This window comes from Myotis nattereri (assembly GCF_964212035.1).
Source record: "Myotis nattereri genome assembly, chromosome: 11".
NCBI lineage: Eukaryota > Metazoa > Chordata > Mammalia > Chiroptera > Vespertilionidae > Myotis > Myotis nattereri.
Window position 1 is genome coordinate 70,708,491 of NC_138086.1, and position 13,828 is coordinate 70,722,318.

The 13,828-nt window shown below is 42.5% G+C and overlaps 1 pseudogene across 1 annotated transcript; it reads right to left on the bottom strand.

Moving 5' to 3' along the window:
• Positions 1 to 13,149: 13,149 nt before the first annotated feature.
• Positions 13,150 to 13,432, bottom strand: LOC308527243 (myosin regulatory light chain 12B-like; annotated as a pseudogene). The gene has a single exon. The product of its transcript is annotated as a myosin regulatory light chain 12B-like (transcript).
• Positions 13,433 to 13,828: the final 396 nt, after the last annotated feature.

Genomic DNA, 13,828 nt, shown 5'->3' on the forward strand with positions numbered 1-13,828 from the left:
GATAGAGCCTGACCAGGAATTGAACTGACAAACTTTTGGTGCATGAGACAACACCTAACCAACTGAGCCACACTGGCCAGGGCTCTATGCCACTTTTTATAATGCTGGCATGGTTAATAAGATCAGAGAAGTCATATATAATGGAATAAACAATACATGATATATGGTGAACCAAATTTTCCAGAACAAACGTAAAATGAACAAGTTCAATTTTCTACAGCGAAAGGTAAAACAAGTGTCAGAGTAGTCTTTAGGTTAAGGGTTATGTAGCAATAAATCATTGCAGCTGAAGTAGAATTTCACATGAACACTTATTGCTGAAGTAGAATTTCACATGAACATTTATTGCAAACTAAGAACCCAATTTTCTGATTTGGCTTGAAAGGGCTTTCACTCCAACTTGGCTGATTTTTATATTTTTGGTATCTTCAAGACTAGCTCAGGGCGTGGTGTTTTGAAAGCATATGTGATAATAGTATTTTTATTTACTTAAAGATCCTTAATAATGCTTGGAATGTGTAGCCTCTGATTTCATCTTAGCCAAGATTGAATCAAGTTTCTGAAGTTTATAATGGACAAAATTTTATCCTTTTAGGAGCTTATATTCTTGTAGGAGAGAGATCAGATGAGCATATATATAAACACATAAGCCCAGGGGAGCTGTGCCTGGGTGAAAGTCTGTCATTGGCCTCCACCAAGTCAGTCAGCGCTGGTGAAACCCCATAGATTTTCTCTGTCTCCACCCTTAGTTCCTTCCATGTCCAAGGAGAATATTGAAAATACTACTTGATTTAACACTTGATGCAGTACAGGCAACAGCTGTTATTTCTTACAGGTACCTGTTGACCCTGGCTGGCTTCCCCTGACCCTGGGTCCTGGGAGGGTTGGGAATATGGGGACCAGTGCTGCTGGGTAATCACTTCCTCATGCCATGCCTGAGGACATGCGCCTCCTCCTAGGAACACAGCACTTAGAACACTCTCTAGCAGGTCACAAACTTTCAGTGAGTTTCTCTCTGCCCACTTGGGAGAGGGAGGAGGAGGAGCCCTCCCAGGACCTGCTGGGCACCCACACTGCTATTCCTTCTCTCAGGGCCCCTCCCAAGAAGGCTGACACCATGGGGAAGATCCAGGTTTTGTGAGGTCTGAAGCAGATATATATATATGGTGTGTGTGTGTGTGTGTGCTTTAAAGAAAACACAAAATTTGGAATAAAAATTAGATATGAAAGTGAATATTTCTAGAATTAGAAAGAAGTCATTAAAATTAAATTTTAGTCTAACCAGTACCAGAATGTCACAAAAATCCAGCAAAATAACAAAACACATTAACTACCCAATATTCATCTATAATACTTTTTTTAACTTTTATTTGTGGCTGCATACTCTTTGAGCACATCTTCACCTGTAAAAGATTTTATAATATTTTGTAAGAGATGACAGAAGGGTAGTTGTATGGATTAGGTGTTGGCGTCCTTCCTTCCCCACCAATTCAAATTTTGAAGCCTAATCTCCAATGTGATGTACTTGGTATTTGGAGATGGGGCCTTGGTGGTTAGGTCATATGGGATTAGTGCCCTTATAAAGAGGCCCCGGGGAGTTGTCTTGCGTTTCTGCCATATGAGAAAGTGAGAAGATGGGCGTCTATGAACCAGGAAGGGCTCTCACCAGACACTGAATCAAGGTGCTTTGATCTTAGTCTTCCCAGCCCACAGAACTGTGAGAAATAAGTGTTTCTTGTTTCAGCCACTCAGTCTATGTCATAGTAGTTTGACTGGGCTAAGGCAGAGAAATATCTTTCCTTTTATCTTTAAAGTCTAAGATTTTAGAAAAGTTACTTTCAGCTTCCTAATACAATATTGGTAGTGTCACTTAGAAGTTTAGAATACACTTGTAAAAGTTGGTAAATCCTTTAACAAATTTCTTCCTGATGAGCTATGAGAGTTGGAAGAACTTGTCATAGTCTAGCTTCTGGTTCTGTACATTTTAAGCTTAGTTTCTTCTTAACTACCCACTTACTTCCAGAGCTGGGTATGATAAGGCATGCTCATCTGGTAAAACCAAAACAAAACAAAAAACAAAAAAACCAACCAAACAAACAAAAACAAACCAACCCTCCAAACCCCCAAAAAAGCTATCTCTGATTGGGCCCCTGGGTCATGACCCTGGATAAGTATTCACATTGGACGGTAGGAATATTTCTGGAAGACATTCTTGCACCAGGACAGCTAACTATAGTTTAGCCTTATGTGGAAGTAACTGTATACCACATAAATGCATCCCACTGAACTCAAACCAACTTCTCTTTAGTCAGATCCCCCCAAATCCTGTGTCCACTCCAAAGTAACTGGCAGGAGGACAAATAGGAAATAGGGGAAGTCCGAGTGGAAAGAGATAGTGGCCTTATCAATTACAGTTGAAACATCTTACACACTTTACAAAAACATGACGTAAACCTATTACTAAGGCCCTTCCCAGGGCCTGGCAGGGTCCATGCAGGTGAGGGGCATGAAGCTTAAGATTCATGGTGGATATTCTGCTTTCCTTCCCTATCTCTAACCTGGAAAGCTTTTCATCCTCTTTGGTATGGGAAGAACTCCTCTCTTATTGTCTCCTTTAAATCATTTCACATCTGCTCCTCAGCTCTGGCACTGAGCTTTCCCCTGCCTCTCTACTAACACCAGCAAACTCGAAACCCCACCAACTCTTTGAGGCCCATTCACTGGGGCTCCCCACTGCATTTTATACTGTTGGGCATTTTCCCTCCTGGAAAAGATTCCTTTGGCTGCCATGATATAACCCTTGCCCCTCACCATGCAAGGTTTGTTTTTCTCTTCCTAAATGACAGCATTCTTCCAGGTTCCATTCTTTCCCAACTTCTCAGTCTATTCACAGCCCCGTAGTGACGGCCTCCACTCCCATGGTGGCGGCCTGTACCCAGGTGCTCTGGCTACCAAACTCAGGTCTTCAGCCTGGACCCCTGTAACCATCCCTCTTTGGCTGTCTTTCACTAGACTGTAGACTTTTTTTTTTATTGTCTAAAGTTTTACATATGTCTTCTTTTCCCCTGGATTTACCCACCCCCCACCCCCCCGCCATTCCCACCCTTGAGGGCAAGCCCCCTTCCCCGCCCCAATGTTTGTGTCCATTGGTTATGCTAATATGCATGCATACAAGTCCTTTGGTTTCCTCTTAACTCCCCCACCTTCCCGGCCATTTGTCTCTGGATCTATTTTTGTTCATCAGTTTATGTTGATCATTGTATCCCACATATGAGTGAGATCATGTGACATTTATCTTTCTCGGACTGGCTTATTTTGCTTAGCATAATGCTCTCCAGTTCCATCCATGCTGTTGCAAATGGTAAAAGTTCCTTTATTTTTTATTTTTATTTTTTATAGCGGCGTAGTATTCCATTGTGTAGATGTATCACAGTTTTCTAATCCACTTACCTGCTGATGGGCACTTAGGCTGTAGACTTCTTGAGGCAGGGACCATATTCATGTTTGCATCCCCAGTACCTAGCAGGTGTGTAATGTCTGAATGAATGAATGAATTATTGAGTGCTTGCTAGTGAGACTCAAGTTACATATTATTGTTAGAATGTTCAACTATGTATGAAGTACTATACACAGAGTGGGAAACACAGCAGTTCCTGCCAGGGTGAATTTCAGTCATCTGTTTATTCATCAAAGCAGGGAAGTCCTAAACATGAGAAGAAATCCAAACAAAAAACCAACAGATCAAGTTTATTTTAACTGGAGATCAAAATAAATACTGCAGTATTTTCACTAGAAACCCATTGAAACCACCTTCTACAATCTTCTATTTTGGGTGATTCTGGAAAATTTACATTAGCAGTTTGGTGAATAAAGGAAAATAAATATAGAATATTTTTGAATATTTTTTTCTGTTCATTCAGTTATAGTTAATGACAACTTCAGATTTTCTTGGATTGACATATTTAAGATTGGAGGGCACTTCTTTGTTATGCAACTAATTAAATAACCCATTCAATCTGTTTTGAATATATTTTCCTCTTGAAGTCTGACTAGATGTGTAGGTCCTGCCTAAACACAAATTGGTTGCACACAGAGGAAGAAGATTCAACTTAAGAAATCATTGTCCCCAAATGGCACGGAAATGTAATTTGTTTGAATTCTTTCACCTTTCTCCCCTCTCCCCAAACAGTTGTTTACTACAATAAAAAAAATTAGTGCAATGTCATTTAGGTAATAAAATTCTCTTGGGTTATATAAATCAATTAAATTCTACTCTATTGCTAATATTTTAAGCTCTGTAAGTATTCTAGCTCCAGTTTTGTTATTCTTTAAACAAGATGTCAGGCGACACCTCCACCTCCCACTTTTTAAAGTGAAACTGTAGAAATCCTTTAGTAACTGGGAAATCTGAAATTCTTTGAGGAAGGTAGCATGTACAGGTTGCCTTTCGTCAAGGCTAGGAGAAATTTTAGAAGCAAAAAAGGTTGTTGGGTGGAGAACCAGCAACGCCCAAGGGATGGGAGTTGCAGAAACTACAGGAATGAGCAAGGGCCTGAAGTAGCTGTGAGAGGAATGAGTTTGTTTAGACGTTGGAGCACTGCTTCTCAGGGTTGGGACCCCAGCCACAAGTAGCATCACCTGGGAACTTGTTGAAATGCAGATTCTAAGTCCTTACCCCAGACCAATACTATCAGAAACTCTAGGGGTGGGGCCCAGCCATCTGTGTTTTTTCTTTCTTTCTTTCTTTTTTTTTTTTAAAGCCATGTATATATATTTTTTAATTGATTTCAGAGAGGAAGGAAGAGGGAGAGAGAGAGAAACATCAATGATGAGAGAGAATCATTGATTGGCTGCCTCCTGCAAGTCCCCCACTGGGGATCGAGCCCACAACCTGAGCATGTGCCCTTGACCAGAATCGAACCTGGGACCTTTCATTTCACAGGCCGATGCTCTATCCACTGAGCCAAACCGGCTAGGGCATCTGTGTTTTAACAAGTGCCCTGCTCCAGATAATTTGGAGGCCCATTCAAGTTTGACAACACCTAATTTACAGGGAAGTGGAATACCGCTGTGCATGTGAAAATATTATATTAAAAACACAATTACTGATTTTTTCTTTAAAAATAGTATAATTTAAGCAATACTATACAGATTCTATGTTTTCCAAAGCAAATAAATTTTTTCTGACTTTTTTTTCTCATGGTTGAGTGTTTGGGAGACAAGTGACATTGTCTACCATGATTGGGTGCTAAATAGAATACATTTTAAGGATGGGTGTAGAAGGAAAAATTCTTAGGTCTCAGTATTCTCTACAGTATAGTTTTTTAACCAGAGAAACAAGATAGGTTACCTTTCTGCTAAAATTATGCAAGTGATTGTCAAATTTTCACATCATTTGTATATTGATATTATTTTCATTTAATTGGCATTGCAAACAAAAAACTCAAATTGTGGATAGTAATTTTCTTTTATTATTTGCCATTAACTGAACTAAATTTATTTTTATTTTAAATCCCCCCTTCTCCCCCCGCCCCAAGCTTTTCCATCTGCGGGGTGTTAATAGCATGTCAAACTAATTGCCGTCCTCATGGTCTAATTCTTTTCTCTGTCATTTTTGGCTGTAAAATTCTCAGTTTGGCATGCTTTCACACTGACACAGGCACTTCATGGTGACCGGTTATCTGTTCGGTCGTGACAGCACCTGGCTCTTTATTTATTAGGATAGTCCTTATATGATTATTAAAGTGTTTATGGTTTTCATTATTATTTTCTGTCTTTAGGACCAACTGTTGATTAGTTTATATCAGCCTGCTGGGTCTGGTGATTGTTTTGACTTCTGCATTCATACCCCACAGGCGTGTAACAAGTGTTGAGCTTGTCTGCTGCAGGAGCTCTGATCCCAGGTGTCCTCCCTGCTGCAACATTCCTCTCTAGATTTGCCTTTCTCTGGCCACCCTCCAGTTGGAAGTGATAGAATGTCATAGGCAAGGGCCAGGGCTTTAGATTGAGAGATTAGGGTTTGAGTTCTGGCTTGGCCATTTACAAGCTGTGCTGCCTTGGCCTCCCTGAGCTGTAGTTTTTTATGATGTAAAATAGGGCTTTTAGTACCTGCCTCATAGTATAACTATTAAATGATACAGAACTTACAGCTTACTCTGAAAAATATCTTTTTGGCTTGGGGTGGGAGTGGGGGTAGAGATAGCCACAACATACTGTTGACTCAGATTGATCTTAAATGGACAAAACCCCCTCCCACTTCTTTTTTACAGGAACTGATGATAAACCACATCTCTCCTATTCTGCACTTGTCCTGTGGAAATTTTGTAGCTAAACACTTGTCTTCACATGGATGCCTATGGCATTCTGCTTTGTTGTTTATGGACACATCCATTTTATCTGCCCAGTCTTTTTGAATCTCTTCCTTTGTCCAGCAAATCAATTGAATGTGCACTAGGGGATGAAGAATCTGCCCATTGGATGAGCAGTCCGTTTATCGTGTCACTCAAGACATTAAAAGAGACCAGTCTCTTGGCTGATATTGGCTGATTAATCAACCTGAACTCTTTGTTTATTCAGCCGGCTGTGGATGCTTCTAATTGTTCTAGTTGTCAGCCGTCCAATGTTGACTAGACTCTTCCCGCAACAAGTCTCTCTTCCGTTGTGACCAGGAAAATGCTCTGTGCTCTTAAACTGATGGCTCTTTGTACAAGTCTATAGCATTATCATCACTCTATCCCTCCCTTTATCATCATCTGAGTACTCTCCAAGGTGAGAATATCTTCTCATCTCTAGCTCTTTACATGACTCAAGGAGATGGTATTTTTATTTAGCAACTGTTAATCTCCCTTCATTCCTACCCCTTTTCCCCCATACACGCCTTCATGGGAAGAATATATAGGCTCTTCTCCCTCCCCTCTCCTCCCTCCCCCACATCTTCATGGGAAGAGTGTACAGTATTTTCTTATCCCACTGATATGGGTTGAACATATGACTTGCTTTGGACAATGGAATGTGAGTGAATGAGACACAATTTTTTAAAACACCTTTCAATACATTAAATAATTTAGATTCTTTAAAAAAGCTTATTGCAGTTTGACAGGAACCTCCTTTTTCTTACATTCTGTTCGTTTGATTCTGTGAAATGAGCAGCTGGTTATATCCAGATTTATTTTTTTATTGTTGACATATTACAGATGTCCCTCATTTCCCCCACTCTTTGCCCACCTCTACCCAGCTCCCAGCCCCCATCCCCTGGCCTTTGCCACATTGTTGTCGGTGTTTCATGGGCATATATGTTCTTTGGCTAATCTCGTCACCTTTTATCCAGACCCTCCCACCCACCTCCCCTCTGACATCCATCAGACTGTTCCATGTATCCATGCCTCTGGTACTATTTTTTGCTAGTTTATTTTGCTCATTAGATCCCACATATACTGGTAAGTGAGATCATGTGGTATTTGTCTTTCTCTGACTGGCTTATTTGGCTTAGCAAAATACTCTCCAGGTCCATCCATGCTGTTGCAAAGGGTAAGAGTTCTTTCTTTTTAACGACCACATAGTATTCCATTGTGTAAATGTACCACAGCTTTTAAAAAATATCCTCACCCAAGGATATGTTTTTATTGGTGAGAGAGAGAGAGAGAGAGAGAGACATCAATGTGAGAGAGATACATTGATCGGTTGCCTCCATTATGTGCCCCAGCTGAGGATCTGAGCTAAGATGTATGGTTTCTTCTGAGAAGCTTCTGAGAGCACAATGGGGGTTCCTTTGTAGGTTACAATCTGTTTTTTAAAAATTGTAGCTGCTTCTAGGATTCTCTCTTTATCTTTGATTTTTAACATTTTCATTATAATGTATCATATAGAAGGTCTTTTTGCATTGAAATAATAGGGTGGTCTATTAGCTTAGTGAAGTTGGATGTCCAAGGGTCTTCTCAGGTTTGGGACGTTCTCAGCTCTTATTTCTTTAAATAACCCCAACCCCTTCTCCCTCTCTTCTCCTGAAACACCAGTTATTCTAATATTTGTATGTTTGGTGGAGTCCTTTAAGTCATGTATGCTTTGGGGTTCTTTTTAATTTTTTTTCTTTGTTCTATTTTGATTGGGTTATTTCAAAGTTCCTATCAAGTAGTTTACTTATTCTGTCTTCCACTTGATCTGCTGTGCTATAAATTTTTTTTTCTACTCTATTTTATTATTTTTTCTTTTTATTCATTGAGTTCTTCAGCTCCAGAGTTTCTATTTGGTTCTTTTTATTATCCCCATCTCTTTGTTAAATTTCTCATTTTGTTCATGTATTGTTTTTCTAATTTGTTGAATTGTCTTTCTGTTTTCTTATAAGGCAACTTGTTTCTCAAAACAACTATTTTCAATTCTTTTTCAGCCAGATCATAAAATTCTGTACCTTTGAGTTTATTGGAAGATTATTGTCATCTTGATTCTCCATGTAGTTTTTTGTTGCTGCTTTTGCATTTGAAATAGCAAATACCTCCTCAAATCTTTACTAATTAGCTTCTGGTGAGATATATGTGCTTCAGTCCTGTTTTATTTGTTGTTTCCAACCCTGTATGGATACACCTGCTCCACACTTCTTGCTCCCTCTTGCAACCGAATTCTTTAACTTGTATATCTTTTCTTGTTCTTACAACTCAATCAGGTTGGCTGCTGGAAATCTTTTGTTTTCTATAAGGTGGTGCTACAGCTCAAGTTTGTGGCTTTTCCCTTGCCCATAGACCAGGGGTGGACAAACTTTTTGACTCGAGGGCCACAATGGGTTCTTAAACTGGACCGGAGGGCCGGAACAAAAGCATGGATGGAGTGTTTGTGTGAACTAATATAAATTCAAAGTAAACATCATTACATAAAAGGGTACGGTCTTTTTTTTTTTTTAGTTTTATTCATTTCAAACGGGCCGGATCCGGCCCGCGGGCCGTAGTTTGCCCACGGCTGCCATAGACTCTGGTCTGTTTTCCTGATGGCACTGTGTTCATTGGACTCATTCTTGCTGCCGTATTTGGGAGCATGCACAAGGAGCCAACTGCAGAGGTGAGGGTAGGTGGGTGGGTTTAGCACTTGTGGTGTTGGGGGTGCCTGTGGGCCAATGAGCAGGTCCTTGAGTGAGATTCTCCCTAATGAAGTCCTGAATACAGTCATCAGGAACCACATCCCTTTAGTATTCTTATCTGCCTCTTTCCTGAACTTCTCTCTCCCCCTAGTCATGGAAGTCCCAGTACTCTAGGTATTGCTGTAGAGAATTTTTTGTATTATAATTGTTATCGTTGCTTTTATATAACAATACCTAATCCCTTAAATTCCAATAGTGACATAGCTTTTATTCATGCTTCTTAATTGCTGTATAAAATCCTATTTCATGAGCCAGATGTATCAACATTCATTCAACGATACCCTATTAATAACTTCTCCTTTGTTACTAGTTTTTTGTCACCATAAATAATGCTGCAGTTATCATTCTTGAACATATACTGTTATGTACTGGTATATTTATCTCTAGGATATGGTATCAAGTCCCAGAAATGAATCAGGTAGATTGAATAAAGAATGTAACATTTGGCCCTTGCTGGTTTGGCTGAGTGGATAGAGTGTTGGACTGAAAGGTCCCAGATTCGATTCTGGTCAAGGGCACGAACCTCGGTGGCAGGTTCCACCCCGGACTTGGTCAGAGCCATGCCAGAGGCAACCAGTTGATGCATCTCTCTCACACTGATGTTTCTCTCTCTCTCTGTCTCTTCCCCTCCCTTCCATTCTCTCTCTCCAAGAGAAAAAAGAAAAAAAAGAGTGGTACATTTTGTTAGATAGCTTTGTTTTTTCTTTTCAAAGTTCTGTGACAATTTACATTTTTTACCATCAAGATTTAAATAAATAATTTTCCCTACAACCTAGCCAGCAATAAGTAAGTGACTTTCAGATTTCTGCCAATCTCATAGAAATCCTATTTAATAATAGAGAAACATGGTAATTAACTGTAACTTCGCTACCCTTCCCATTGGCTAATCAGTGAGATATGCAAATTAACTGCCAACCATGATGGCGGCTGGCAGCCAGGCAGCTGAAGCGAACAGGAGGCTTGCTTGCTCCAATGATGGAGGAAGCCAAGGTTCCCCGCCTGCCACCGCCCAGCTCTGAGCTGCAATCTAAGCAACTATGTTGCAAATATAGAAGCTAAACAATCCCCAGAAACCTGCTTTCAGTCAGCTGGGATCTCAGAGCTGGAGCTGAGCCTCAGAGCTAAAGCAGGCTCTCAGCTCCAGTGACAGCCATAGAAGGTAAATAAATCCCAGAATAAAAAATAAAAGAAAAAAAGGAGAGGTTGGGAGCTTCAGTCACCCGCCAGCCTGAAAACGTCCCTCAGCCCCTCACCCAGACTGGCCAGGCACCCCAGTGGGGACCCCCACCCTAAAGGGGTTGTGACCAGCTGCAAACAGCCATCATCCCCTCATCCAGGCTGGCCAGGCACCCAAGCGGGACCCCCACCCTGATCCGGGACACCCTTCAGGGCAAACCAGCTGGCCCCCACCTGTGCAACAGGCCTCTATCCTATATAGTAAAAGGGTAATATGCCTCCCAGCACCGGGATCAGCGGAGCCGTGAGGCCTCCCGGCACCGGGATCAGCTGAGCAGCGAGTCCTCACTGCCCCGGTGTCAAGCGGAGCTGCGAGGCCTCCCAGCACTGGGATCAGTGGAGCCGAGAGGCCTCCTGGCCCCTGGAGCAGCGTGACAGGGGGCAACGCCCAAACCCCCTGGTCGCCCTGTGGCTCTGTGTGTGACAGGGGGTGGGGCCACAACCTCCCTATCTGCCCTGCTCTGTTCGTGACAGGGGAAGGTGCCCCAACCCCCTGATAGGCCCTGCTATGTGCCTGATAGGGGGGAGCTCCCCAACCCCCTGATCGGCCCTGCTCTGTGTGTGACAGAGTGTGGTGTCCCAACCCCCCCATGGGCCCTGCCCTGAGTGTGACAGGGTGGAGCCGCAACCTCCCCATCGGCCCTGCCCTGAGTATGACAGGGGGGAGTGCCCCAACCCCTGATCGGCCCTGCTCTGTGGGTGACAGGGGGCGGCACCCCAACCCCCCAATCGGCCCTACCCTGAGCGTGACTGAGGATGGCATCGCAATCTCCTGATCCGCCCTGCTCTGTGCATGACAGGGGGCGGAGCCCCAACTCCCCAATCAGCCCTGCTCTGAGCCCGACCAGGGGCTGCGGGGCAGGCACCTAGGGATTGGGCCTGCCGTCTGCCACCCGGGAGCGGGTCTAAGCCATCAGGTCGTTATCTCCCGAGGAGTCCCAGACTGTGAGAGGGCACAAGTGGGGCTGAGGGATACCCGCCCCCCACCCAGCCAGTGCACAAATTTTTGTGCACCGGGCCTCTAGTAAAGTAATAATCTACATTTTCCACTCACTAGTAAACTCGCCCAGCTTCCCTGTGTTGACTATTTGGATTTTCTCTTCATATTTTTGCTCATTACTCTATTGTGGTATTCCTATCCTTGTCAATATGTAAGAGATTTTACATATGGCAGGTAAACTCTAGATGGAAATTTTTTTTCTTAATCTAGGACTTGTCCAATTTATCTCTTGCCACACCAAAATGTTGTCATGGTTATGAGAATGCCTTCTTTTCTCCATCCTCACTCTTTTTATCACACTCTTCTTTCCCTACCCTCTTTCCCCACACCTTTCTCTCTGTGTGTGTGCCTGTTTTTCTTCCTCTCTGTATGCCTTTCTCTCGATATTCTTCTTGGTGTGAGTCTTCTTTTTCTTTCTTTTTCTCTCTTACCCCTCTCACCACTCTCACTTGACTCCTTATTCCCTGCTTTCTAGCTCCATGCAAATACTAATTTCTAGTGCAGAGGGCACTATATTTATTTTTACTTTGTTACTTGCAAAGACAACTAAACCCAAGAGGTGAGCAGGGCAGCACAGTAAGGGGTTAAAGTAATGTGTTTTCAAAGTTGGCTGAATTTGAGATCCCTTGATGAGGAGTTTTTTTATATGTGCTATCCAGCCCACCCTCAGAGATTCCAGTTCGGCAGAAGGGTGTAATATACCAATGGATAATGGATAGCTAGTATTTTTAAATCTCTCCAAGGGATTCCAGTACACCTGCATTAGCGCTGGGTCAGAGAGGCCCGCTAGACAAATCCAAGCACCGTGCTGGCAGGGTGCTTGGGTGATGGGACAAGCTGGCTGTTAGAGTCTCAGATAATTACTTTCAACAACTACCCGTCTCAGCAAAGACTGCATGAGGGGCTCACATGGAGTAGAAGCAATAGTAAAGTAGGTCTGCAGGACCTTATACTCCATCTCAAGTGGCAAAGGAGAGAAAGGTGAGGTTCAACCCAACCTAAGTGTGACTGCAGGGCAGCAAATGGACACAGAGGGGCGGTGTCGCCCCACGTGGCTTCGGCGCTCCCGACCCCGATTCCAGGAAGGCTCTGCCTTGGTGAAGCCTTGGCTCACCACTCTACTTCTCACTCTTAGCCCCTGCCCTATGCAGCCTGGCTCTCAGATGATTAAAGTTCACATGTCATTTATTGAACATGAATTATCATCAAACATTGTCCTGGGTTGTTTCATTTAATCTTTATAGCAACCTGAGGTAGACCTATTATTTCCATTCTACCAGAGAGTAATGGAGGTAATTTCCTAGTGGATAGCAGAGCCAGTCTACTCAAGCCTGCCTGACTCCAACGCAAGCGTTCTTTATATTCAACAACTGCTACTTTACTCGATAACATTTAATTGAGCCTGAACATATTAATAAACGCTAATTTACCAATTAATTTATTCATGCAGGCAATTATTTCTTTTTTTCTTCCTTCTTAAACACAGGAATCAGTAAGAATAACTGAGTTAGCTAAGAAGTCTTAAAGCCCATGGTGTGTGTGTTTTGGGGTGGGAGGGTTCAATTTGTAGATTTTTATTTGTAAATTCTTTTTCAACACAATATACAACCTCATCTACAGTCTGATTATACAAGTGCTAAGGGCAGAAAGATCTAGCATAAATACATTAAATAAAGAGGCAAAGCTGTGAAATTAAGTTGTATGCAGCAGGTCTGTGAGGATGGGGGAAATGTTGGGGAAATAAAACAGAGTAAGACTAAGGAATTGGAAGGTTTTAGCTAAAGTTCTTTCAGTCATCTTTCTCTTTAGCTCCATGTTTAAGGATTCGCGTGAACTCAATGTAACTTTGTCAATAGGTGCTTCTCTGTACAGCTTCCTCGTCTGTAAGCCAATCTCCCATTATTGTCAGCAGCTCTCTCAGGTCATCTTCCCAAATGGTGCCAGTTGCTTCTTCATCAAAGCAAGCAAAAGCATTTCTGATGATCTTTTCCTGGCCTGTGCCATTTAACTTCTCACCAAGCATCGTGAGGCACGTGGTGGGATTTATGGGCCCCTGGAGCAGCATTCATCATGGCATCGAGCTGAGCACCAGCTGGATTCTTCCCTCGAGAAGCAAGCCATCGTGCAAATCTTCCTTGTCAGTGAACCATGTCTGTTCTGACCTCTTTAAACTCCTGAACCTGAGACTGTCTAACATGGCGAGCACAGTGGATGTTGCATGCTGGGGGTGCTTCTGAGTGGTCTTGGTTTTGCCTGTTTATTTGACAAGGTAGCTGTTTAATTCACTGCCAGACCCTACAGCCTGGGCTGCCCTGCACAAAACAACCCTGCTTGCATTTAGCAAGTGACTAAAGGAACAAAGAATGAATGTCTGATGGTGAAATAGTAGCCATGGGGTTGCCTACTCCTTACAGCTATGCCTGGTGTCAGTTACACTGAAAGTCTGCAGACATAATGCAGAATTTTAT